Here is an 11,822-nt window from a genome sequence, read left to right as displayed (position 1 = left end):
TCCCACTCCCCAGCGCCTAGCCCCTCGCAAAGTGGCAGAAGATATTTCCAGCCACTCAAGGGTGGCACACAATAGATGCCCTCCAAGCTTGTCCCCTCATCCTGTTGGCTCCGACTATCCTCTTCTAGGTCACCGAGTCAGACCAGTGTGTGGTAAGAGATCAGCCCTAAGGGATCCTGCTTGGGGCCCAGGAGCCCACACTGCCTGCCAAGAGGAGGAAAAAGCAAGGCTCCTTGCCTTCAGATGACTGGGTCTGTGCTCCCACGTGTCTCTTTCCAACTCCCACATTGCCTAGACTTGATTTGAGTGCAGACTTTCTCTTTCTCCCTTAATGCCCATAAAAGCACACCTCCCAAACCACCCATAGAGGCCATTACTGACCTGAGCTTTGTGGTTCATCCTTTACTGGACAGAATTTTTTCCCTTAATTTGGCCTTTCCCATAACAGCAATAGTCAAGAGGGCGATTATCCCCATTTCAGGGAAAGGGAAACCGAATCCTGGCCAGAGTCCGTTCCAGATAGACCCTGCTTGTCCCCAGGTGACAGGTGCAATGGGCTGAGCGTGGTGGGCTGTTGGCTGCCATCCATAAGACTGTCCAAGATTGATTTCTCTCCCCAGGCTCTGCAATCATCCACAAACTGGTTTTCTATTAGTTTCCAGGTAGCCTCCCTGAAGTACTTGTATATGGCAGTCACCCTCCCTGGTGACTTTTTCCATCTGTCCTCTGCAAGCAGAAATGAGAGCTGTCTTAAGGAAGTTAGGGCCATTGTTGATTTATATTGTACTGCAGAGAGGACAGCAGTTTCCCTGTGAAACATAGTAAGAAATACACAGCAGCCCAATGCATAACATACCCTCCAAAACAAGTTTTACAGAAAGAATTCCACTTATCCCTACCATACGTGATGCACTCTGATATTTTTCTAGTCTATTTTTTGAATTAAAAATTAAAAATTTCTAGTCTATTTAATTTTTTGAATTAAAAATTAATTCAAAATGGTTGCATCCTCAACAATTGATTTTATAACCCATGAACAGATTTCAACCACAGTTGAAAAAACACTGCTCTTCAGAAGAAAATCAAGCCCTTGGCTGAGGACAGATCAGCAGGGTTCAGAAGGCAGTAAAGTTGGAACCCCACTTTTTATCCTGGTGAGAGCTGAAAGTCCCATCTCAGTCACAGCCAATCAAGAGCTCCAGCGGCACAGGATAAGCGACTTCTTGTGGGATTTAAGGCACAATGGCAGATTCTGCAGGGAAAGTTGGGGGGCCAGGTGAGCCTGTGGATCCCGCACCACCATGAATCCATACAAAGAGTGTGATATTAATGTTCATTTATTTCATAAATAAATGTCCATGCTGGCAGGTTCAATTTGTCAGCATTCACTTACCGGGAGTCACAATCACTTAGGACGGGTGTGGGGAGTTCTTAAAAGTAGGAATCCACCCCAAGCCTGCTGAAAACCAAACTCTCACAGGAAGACATGCAGAAGTTTTACGTACGTGTTTTTTAAAAGATGTAGACAATTCTGATGCCGCCCATCCACCAATGAACATTTGGGAACCAATTCACCACCAGACTTAGTTTAATTAAACCAAAGCAGGGACCCAGAGGCAATGCCACACACCTAACCCGCGGCGTTCAACTTGATCTCTTGAGAGCGTCTTTCTCCTTTAACGTTCAGAAGCATCTGGGGGCTCCTGGGGGCTCAGTGGTGATGATACACTATGTTTGGTTTTGCTCCAGTTCTTGTGTATGTCTGTGGCCACAGGCTGGAGCACAGGGTGCTTACTACTTGACTTGACTTTTGAGGCTCTCTAGGGGAGAAGAATCGTGCCTTATGGGAAGGCTAAGGACTTTTTCTAGGTCCCCTGCCCCCAGGACATCATCACAGGTCAAACACTGTTTCTGGGAAGACCAGTGCCCCTTGAAGGTTCTCCCTGCTTCGGAAGTGCCTAAACACAAGAAACATGCCCTCAGACATGGGGGCTGCACTTTGTTATAAGACAGTTCTCATCCTATCCAGACACAAGAACGTTCTAACAGAATATCCCTGCAGTTCTTCCACAATTGTTCCCCAGAGCTTTGGAGGCAAAATGTCATCTGGGTGATGTCCTTTATCCTACAGCCATCATCAGGCTTCAGCTGCAAGCTGTGAACATATATTAATCGCTCTTAGCAGCAGGTCCCTTTCTTTGAGAAATCTTCAGGTCCTGAGGCTTCCATCTGCCAGCCATGGGCCATGACTTTCTCTCCAGGGGTCAGCAAACTTTATCTGTAAAGGGCCAGTAAATATTTTAGGCTTTGCAGGCCATATGGTCTCGAGACTGTTCAGTTCTGCTGTTGTAGCTTGAAAGCAGCCATTGACAATATGTAAATGAATGAGCATGGCTGTTACCCAGTAAAACTCGATTTAAAATACAGGTGAGGCCAGGTGTGGTGGCTCAGGCCTGTAATCCCAGCACTTGGGGAGGCCGAGGCGAGTGGATCACCTGAGGTCAGGAGTTCGAGACTAGCCTGGCCAACATGGAGAAACACTATCTCTACTAAAAATACGAAAATTAAGCTGGGCATAGCTGCGGGCACCTGTAATCCCAGTACTTTGGAAGGCTGAGGTGGGTGGATTGCCTGAGGTCAGGAGTGCGAGACCAGCCTGGCCAACATGGTGAGACCCCATCTCTAATAAAAATACAAAATTAGCTGGGCGTGGTGGCACATGCCAGTAATCCTAGCTACTCAGGAGGCAAGGCTGGAGAATCACTTGAACCCAGGAGGCAGAGGTTGCAGTGAGCTGAGATTGCACCATTGCACCCCAGCCTGGGCAACAAGAGTGAAACTCCATCTCAAAAAAAACCAAACAAAAAAAATTAGCTGGGCTTGGTGGCACATGCCTGAAATCCCAGCTACTGGGGAGGCTGAAGTGAGAGGATCACTTAAACTGGGGAGTTCGAGGTTGCAGTGAGCTATGGTAGTGCCACTGCACTCCAGCCTGGGTAACAGAGCAAGAATCTGTCTAAAACAATAAAAATAAAAAATAAAAAATAAATTTAAAAAAAATCCCCAGGTATAATCCAGATCTAGTGAATCAGAAACTCTGGGGGTGGGGCCAATAGTGTGGGTTTTAGAAGCCTTCCAGGTGATTCTTCTGCAAGCTCAAATTGGAGAACCCTGCTCTCAGTCTGGTGCCAAACCTGTCTGCTCCAGAGAGTTTTTGGTGGTTAGCCATACCTCTGGACAGTCCTCTTCCCCTTCCTCCCTCACAAGTTTAACTATACCCTTAGTACTTAATTAACTCTTATGTATCTAGAGATTTGCTGTCTGCTTGTTTCATGTTTCTGTATTTGTCTCCCAGTTAGATTGAAACCCCTTGAAGGGAGAGTCTGTGTGTGACTCCTTCCACCTCTACCCTGCCACTGATCCATTTTAAGCATTTAATAAAGGCAAGGAAGGCCTTCACCTTTATAAACTTTTTTGAAAAATCTGTGCTTAGCTATTTTCAGAATTTTAAGCCCACAATTCACTTTCAAAAATATACATAAAGTGCCTACTCTGTGCCAGGCCCTGTTTCACCGCACAAGTCCTGGCCTTCATGGAACTTACATTGCAGTCAGGGAAACATAATAAGCACATAAATTATCAGTAAATACTATGAACAAGAATAAAGTAAGATAATACAATGGCAACTGGCAGGGTTTAAACAGCCTGGTCAGAGCAAGGCCAGGAAGAGAGCCCTGCATTTGTCGGACCTGACAGAGAATATGCAGGCCTTTTATGTTCTCCTCCTTATAGATCAAGCCTAGCAGTACTCGTTTCAGTATTAGGCAGGATGGAATGCCCTGTGCTGCAGGAACAACAACAAAAGCTCAGTGGCTTTGCACATAAACGTTCACTTCTCTCTCATACAAGTTGAAGGCAGGCTGGTGAGGGCTTCCCTCCGTGTGTTGGCTCAGTTGTCCAGGTTCTGCTGCCATCCCAACACTAGGTCGCCTGGGCACAGAGAAATGCCCGGGGATGACAGCTCCTCCTTTTAGTGATCTACTTTTTCATTCACAAGAAATCTGCAGGTGTGTTTTGCCTCAGCCAGTCCCAGGGTCCGGCAGGTGACACCTCCGACCCTCTCAGAAGCATAGCCAGGGCAGAGGGAATGATGTTGGGAGAATAGTAGAAATTTCTTCAGTCCCAAAATCTGTATTGCTTCCTTATGGGAAAGGACTTATTTTTCCTTGTTTTCCATCTGGCTATTACCATTTTGATAGCCTATCTTCAGGCTAGATAAGCTGGGGGTGTCAGGGACAGATGAGAGAAGAAAAAAGGTACATTTCTGGTGACAAAGCACAAATAGGCTTGTCAGGGAGCGAGACGCACACGCAGGATAAGGGCTGCCCGTGACGTGGAAGGAGCCTGTCTTTGGAGCTCAGTAAGGCAGAAAGCCAGGTGGGCTGGAGCCCCACCCTTTCCTGAGCTCCTAGGCTGAGGCTCCTGAGGCTCCTAAGGCTTCAGGAGCACAGCGGCACCTTGTTGACCCGCAGCACCCTGCCTGCTTGGCCTGGTCCCTTCACGCTGCCGCTTAGGGCACAATTGAATTTTCCTCCTGAGGACGTTGGTGGCTGCTGGAACACACAACAACGTTCAATGTGATGATGAACAAAAAGTATCTGCAATTAGACATACCTCCGCAGCACTGGTGTTTGCTGTCTCTTTTTTAAAGGAGGTTATTTGGAAAAAAATGAAGAGGAGCTGATGACATGGTTCCAAGCTCTACACATGGGTACACTTGGACTTTTTACACAGTAGGAAAACATTTCATTTGTCCCCTGCCTATACGGCCCAAGCTCCTGTCTGGGTGTTTCTTTCTATTTTTCAGCAAGTGCTGCAAATAGGCTAAGGATGGCAAAGGAACAGCAACCCTCCCCTGTGAATCGGGGCCATTCACGGTCAGAGTCACCAAACCTGTATTTCAGGGGACATCTTTCCAGCTCCCAATCTCCCAGCTTGGCCGGCTGCCCTGAAAAGGGACCGGGACTTGGCTCTTGGAAAGACGTGGATCCCTTTGAGGCTGAGTGACACCCCTAAGAGTCTCCCCCGTTTTCTAATATCAGGGCTTGCTACCTGAGCTCATTGTTTGTTAGTGTTGGAAAAGATTCCTGCTGCTTTCCAACCTGGCCCATCTACCCTGGGGCTGAGAAGGGGAAAAGTTGCTGATGTCATAACCCAGCATGGTTTTGCTGCCAGTGGCAAGGGGGTGGGAGGAAGCCAGTGAGCAGCCTTCCCTGGGGCAGCAATGATGGCGGCGGGAGGCCAAGGCCGGCCAGCCGTGCAAAATAGGCTGCAAATCTTCATAACAAAAAAGCCACCCTTGACAACATACCCCTAGGGTGCGGGGGGGCGGGCCTCTTTATGCCTTTGTCTATCTGTATGTCTCTCTCTCTGTCTCTCCATTTCTCTGTGTATTTTTCTGCCTCCGTCTCTGTCTCTCTGTGTGTCTGTTCCTCTCTGTCTCTGTCTCTTGCTAAGGAACAGCTCCTGCCACTTTATAGCTAACAAGACTACTTATTCTCCGTTTTGAAATCTAGTACCATCACCTCTTCAGACTCCATGCACTGTGTCCACAGTGTCCCTCCGCAGGCCTGTGCTGGGCTGGACGAGCCTTTCCTCTGTCCCTCCCCAGGAGTAGGCAGCCAGCGTGCCCTCCCTGCAGAAGCCGGTCTGCCTTCCCCTCTCCCTGCATGCTCCCTACTGACCTCTTCCCGCAGCCAGGGAGCATCTGGGGCAAATGCAAACAGTTCTTTGGTCTGCTTATTTGCTTTTCTTAGTGCAAAGGTGGAGGAAGAGTGTGGTTAGTGCAGCCACCATGGCTGCGAGGGACAAAGTCGGTTCTGGGGATGGGGAGCGCCAGATCCTGCCAGCCCAGCAGCCAGACCTGCCAGAGGGCTCCCCAGCCAGGCTCCTGTCTCCATCTAGAAACCAGACAGAAAGCACTTTTGTAAATGTTAACCAAAAAGGTCCCCCTGTGATGTCTGTGCTGTAAATCAAAGTAGACAATGCGGGGTGAGGGCGGGGCACACATCTTGTTTCTTTGGAGCCATCACAAAGCAGGGAGGGGGTGCTCCTTCACCTCTCAGGTGGGTGCTGGAGCTCCCCCCTAGTCTACACTGGGGAAAGGTTCTTAGGGCCTGGAGTCACCCAGGACCCATCTCTGTTCAAGCGGTAAGATTCACCATTAATCCTACACATACGGCAAGCAGTGTTCCTGCTAAAGATAAGATAAAGTCCAAATGATTTGTACTGGGGGCTGGCTGGGGGGCTGGGGGAGGCCAGGCCTGGAAGGCTGGGCATAGGAGCACCCTAACCAGCAAGCCGGGGACGCAGCCTCCGCGGCAGACTCCCACAGTCCGTCCGCGTTGCCCGGCAGATTCCCTAAGCATGGTGCACCGAGGTACAGCAGGGAATCCAGAAAATTATTTTGCTTTACACAATGGAGGCTGTGTTATTTAAGTTTAAAATACCATGGGGGAGGAAGGTAAGCATAATCAGCTTTATAAGAGAACAAGCAGGCAGGGGAGCTCTTCCCAGATTCCACAGTTTGTTATATCTCTGAGGTTTCCAGAATGTAGTTCTTCCTCCCTCCTGCAGCCTCCCACCTCCCTTCCTCACTCTCCCCTCTCCCTCTCTGCCTTTCTTTGTGTCTGTGTCTCTATAACAATAAAAACCATCAATACAGCCATTGCTGTGAGCAAGGTACTGTTCCAAGTGCTTTTCAGATCATGTAACCCCCAAAACTCTTATGAGGAAGGTTCTGCCTGCTTCTCTGCATTGCACTCTCTTTCTCTCCTGCTGCCTCTGCCTCTCTCATACACACACTCACCCCTCCCCCTGACACACACACACACCCTTTAGGCCTCTCTGTATCACCTCCACACACTCACATTCACACTCACACATATACCCACAGTCTTGTCCACACCTGTAAGAAGCAGTTCACCTCCACCAGGAGGAACAGCCTCAGAGCCTGAAGAACACCAGCCTTTGCACTCCTGGGCTTGGAAGTTCTCCTGAGCTACCTGGGGCTGCAGTGGCTCTGAAGGCCTCAGTACTCAGACCTCCCTGAACTTGGTTGAAGATTGTGAACAGCAAAGCAAGCTCTACCCCTGCCGACTCTACCTGCCAGGCTGCCCAGCCTAGCAGGGCCTAGGCTGGGTCTGCTCTCTCTTCTGTCCTTGGCACTGCTCTGACCTTTGAGGGGAGGGAGAGGCAGCCAGAGGTGAGAAGGAAAACAAAAGAAGACTCACTTCCAGCAGCAGCACTGACTAGAGAACAGGGAAGCAGGGATTCTGGTCCCGGCCACGCCCCTCACTGCACCTGAACAGCGGGCAGGACATTTAGTCTCCATAGGTTTTCATTTTTCTCACAGGAAAATGGATTATCCCCATTTTTATTTTAGGGACAGAGTCTCCTTTCCAACAAAATCAGAGAAGCCCAATGTAAAAATACAAAGGAGGGGCAGGCTCTGTGCAGCCCAGCCTTCACCCTCCTCCTGGAGCAGCCCTTTCCAGACTTGCTCACTGAATAAATCCTACTGGGACACAGACTGCGCGCTATCCATGGCATTGGGGGTGCAGTGCCAAGCACCACTCCCTGTTCCCCAGGAACTTACAGCCAAGAGGAGGGAAACAGGTGACCCGATCAACACGGTCCCCCTAACAGTGACATAACTAACAGGGGGCAGCGTGCAAAGCATAGTGGATCAACTCAAGGAAAAGGGGGCTAAAACTATCTACTTCTAGGAATGTCCCCAAAAGAACTGAAAGAGGGACTTGGAGAGATTCTTGTACAGCCATGTTCACAGCGGCATTATCCACTCTAGCCAAGGGGCAGAAGCAACCCGGGTGTCCACTGACCGTAGAGAATGAATGGGTAAACCAAACGTGGCACATCCACACCATGGACCACTATTCATCATTGAAAAGGAAGGACATTCTGACACATGCCCCACATGGATGAACCTGGAGAACATTATGCTTAAACGAAATAAGCCACTCACAAAAAGACAGCTACTGTGTGATTCCACTTGTGTGAGGTACCCGGAGTGGTCCCATTGACAGAGACAGAAAGGAAACAGTGGCTGCCAGCAGCTCAGGGGAGGAAGGAATGGGGAGTTGCTGTTTCATGGGTACAGAGTTCTGGTTTGGGATTATAAGAACATTCTGGAAACGGGTGATGATGATGGTTGCACAATAATAAATATATTTAATGCCGCCAAATTGTACACTTACACATGACTAAGATGTTAAATTGATGTGTATTTCACCACAATTAAAAATAATTTTAAAAATTGTTGAGTATGTGTCCAAAGTGGCCAGGGTTTGGCATGGGTTGAGGGGGAGAAGGACAAAGGACGCTGCCCAGACCACTATGATAAGGCCCGAGGCCTGCCTCCACCCCCCAGCGTGAGGCCAAAGGGCCTTTGCACATGCTCTTCCTTTCACCTGATGCTTTTGCCCTCAGTATTTCCATGACTCAAATTCACTCAGCTCTTTCTTCAAATGTCACTCCTCAAAAAGCCCTCCCTGACACCACTAACTATAATAAAGCACATACGTGCATGTGCACACACCCACACACACGCACATTCTGCCCACCACGTGCCATAGCAGATTTCTGCACAGCACTAACCACCATCTCCTATGCTGGTATATGTATCTTTATTTATTTCCTTTCTGTTTCCCCAACCAGAATATAAGCTTCAGGAGGACAGGGGCTCTGTTTTGTTCACTGTTCTCTCCCCATGCTTGAAAGATTGTAGGTGCTCGTATGAATTTGAAGGATGATGAGGAAACAAGGAAATGGGGGTGTCTGCCCAGCTTGCCAGGGCTCCCCTTCGAAATTTGAGCCCAATGACTCCACCTGGCCACAAGTCTACCTACTGAGGCTTACCTTTTTTGCATTTTTCTCTCTCAAGAACCTTGCAGGGCCGGGCATGGTGGCTCAAGCCTGTAATCCCAGCACTTTGGGAGGCTGAGACGGGCGGATCACGAGGTCAGGAGATCGAGACCATCCTGGCTAACACGGTGAAACCCCGTCTCTACTAAAAAACACAAAAAACTAGCCGGGCGACGTGGCAGGCGCCTGTAGTCCCAGCTACTTGGGAGGCTGAGGCAGGAGAAAGGCGTAAACCCAGGAGGCGGGGCTTGCAGTGAGCTGAGATCCGGCCACTGCACTCCAGCCTGGGCGGCAGAGCGAGACTCCGTCTCAAAAAAAAAAAAAAAAAAAAAGAACCTTTCAGGGAGGTGATGACAGGGTTTGGGAATTTGACTCAGAATCACAGCTACATAATATCTGTGATCATCTTCTACCCTTTTAACTTGGCCTTACGGTTTAGATACCAGGAGAATGACAGGGAGTGAATTAAGAGGGGAGATTCCATTTTAGAGAACATATATAACTCAGTTTTTAAAATAGAATCATACGATTTTTGAGGTGGGCAAGATCACAGACTTTGACGGAGTTTGAAGCACTGAGAGAACATCCAACTGCAAGTGGATTACAGAGCCCTGGCGATGTGGACAGGCCTGTGTTGTGCATTGGGTCTAGCCCTGCACATAACTAGGGCACTAAGAAATGTGTTTGCTAAAGAGAAGCTGCTGGTGCCAGCAAGGACACAGGGAAGCGCTCCAGAAGCCTGAGGCAAGCTCACCTGATTAGCCTCCACTTCAGGCTCACCCTGAACCCTCATGGACATGTCTGGCTCTCAGGGCCTATGGTTCCTAGACACTAATGCTTATGAACCTGACGCTTAAAATTGCTCATGGACATCGGCACGCATTACGAACTCCAGGGCCAGATGTGGTGGCTCATGCCTGTAATCCCAGCACTTTGGGAAGTCGAGGCACGTGGATTACTTGAGACCAGGAGTTCGAGACCAGCCTGGCCAACATGGTGAAACCCGGTTTTTACTAAAAATGCAAAAATTAGCCAGGCATGGTGGCAGACACCTGCAATCTCAGCTACTAGGGAGACTGAGGCAGGAGAATCGCTTGAATCTGGGAGGTGGAGGCTGTGGTGAGCTGAGATCTTACCACTGCACTCCAGCCTGGGCAACAAAGCAAGATCCTGTCTGAAAAAAAAAAAAAAGAACTCCAATCTCCCCACCTCCCCGCTCCCAAATTAGGTTTACCTAAAACAAAGCCAACTTTGAGTAAGAGTTCTATGAAAATCTGAAGACAGAATGGTGAATTCCTTTGCTTTTTATTATTATTATTTTTTTAATGGAGTCTTGCTCTGTTGCCTAGCCTGGAGCGCAGTGGCACAATTTTGGTTCACTGCAACCTCTGCCTCCCAAGTTCAAGTGATTTTCCTGCCTCAGCCTCCTGAGTAGCTGGGACTACAGGTGCGTGCCACCACACTTGGCTAATTTTTTGTATTTTTGGCAATGATGGGGTTTTGCCATGTTGGCCAGGCTGGTCTTGAACTCCTGACCTCAAGTGATCTGCCCGCCTCGGCCTCTCAAAGTGCTGACACTACAGGCATGAGCCCCCTTGCCTGGCCTCCTTTGCTTTTTCAAGGCAATAAAGTCAACTCCCACTAAATGCGTCGTCACTGCGACATGACTGCATCCTCATTCATTGCGCCTTCGAGTTCTACTTCAGGAATCACAGATTCTCCAACTTGGAGGGAAAGCTAAACATCAGTAGTCTCATGCTTCCTAACCTGTGGGTTCCTATTGTTTCACGGGCCATGAAATCAATGCAGTGGACCATAATGAGAATTTCATTTGAAAATTAAAACAGGGCCGGGCACGGTGGCTCAAGCCTGTAATCCCAGCACTTTGGGAGGCCGAGGCGGGCGGATCACGAGGTCAGGAGATCGAGACCATCCTGGCTAACACGGTGAAACCCCGTCTCTACCAAAAGCTACAAAAAACTAGCTGGGCGAGGTGGCGGGCGCCTGTAGTCCCAGCTACCCGGGAGGCTGAGGCAGGAGAATGAGGCAGGAGAATGGCATGAACCCGGGAGGCGGAGCTTGCAGTGAGCTGAGATCCGGCCACAGCACTCCAGCCTGGGTGACAGAGCGAGACTTTGTCTCAAAAAAAAAAAAAAAAAAAAAAAAAAAAAAGAAAATTAAAACAGAGCAGAATGAAATGAAATAGAAAAGATCACAGAGCATTGCACATACAAAGGTAAGCATTGCTTCATGAAATTTCTTGTTCAGTTATATATAATTGTGATGTGTTTACTGCGTTGCATTATGAAATGTTTCTTACTATAAGACCTGGTCAAAAAAATGTTGAAGGCTACTCCTCTGATCCATTTTCTATAGAGCTCTCAATACTCTCGTATGTTTAATCATTCCATAATCCATGAGCTTATTCAGTACCTGTGGTGTGGAAGGCACTGAGCTGGATCCTGGGGCAATGAAGATGAACAGGACACTGTCACAGTCCAGGCAGGAACCAGGGTGGTGGAGGGCACACCCCGATTGGGTCGTAGGAGGAGAGTTTAATAAAGGAGCTGTTCATTCAGTGTGGGCAGAGTATAGGGAACCCTAAAGAGATAGTGCAGGCTTCCAGGGCCATGAACAGCAGAACAAGGCGGGCAGGGCTGAGGGAAGGGAGCTGCTTCCAGAACCTGAAGCTATGTCGGGGGAACTTCCTGAGAGAGAGGCTGTCGCCTTTAGTTAGGAGGACACCAGCTCACAGGAACCCTGTAGGGAAGCTGCCAGAGAGACCGAGAGCAGCTCTCATCTCCCACTGATGATGAGCCGCATTGGCCAAATGCCCCCAGAAACCAGAGGGCACAGGACCCCAGGCTGCCATCCACATG

The 11,822-nt window shown here is 48.9% G+C and overlaps 1 long non-coding RNA gene across 1 annotated transcript; it reads right to left on the bottom strand.

The window, feature by feature from the left end:
- Positions 1–1,570: 1,570 nt before the first annotated feature.
- On the bottom strand, positions 1,571–7,319 carry LOC104666064. The gene is made up of 2 exons (XR_748496.1): positions 6,950–7,319; positions 1,571–2,278 (listed from the first exon to the last, which is right to left on the bottom strand). It is a non-coding gene; the product is annotated as an uncharacterized LOC104666064 (long non-coding RNA).
- Positions 7,320–11,822: the final 4,503 nt, after the last annotated feature.

The sequence above is a fragment of the Rhinopithecus roxellana genome, chromosome 18, assembly GCF_007565055.1.
Source record: "Rhinopithecus roxellana isolate Shanxi Qingling chromosome 18, ASM756505v1, whole genome shotgun sequence".
Lineage (NCBI taxonomy): Eukaryota > Metazoa > Chordata > Mammalia > Primates > Cercopithecidae > Rhinopithecus > Rhinopithecus roxellana.
The sequence above is the reverse complement of the archived record's forward strand: the minus strand, read 5'-3'. Positions and strand labels throughout refer to the sequence as shown.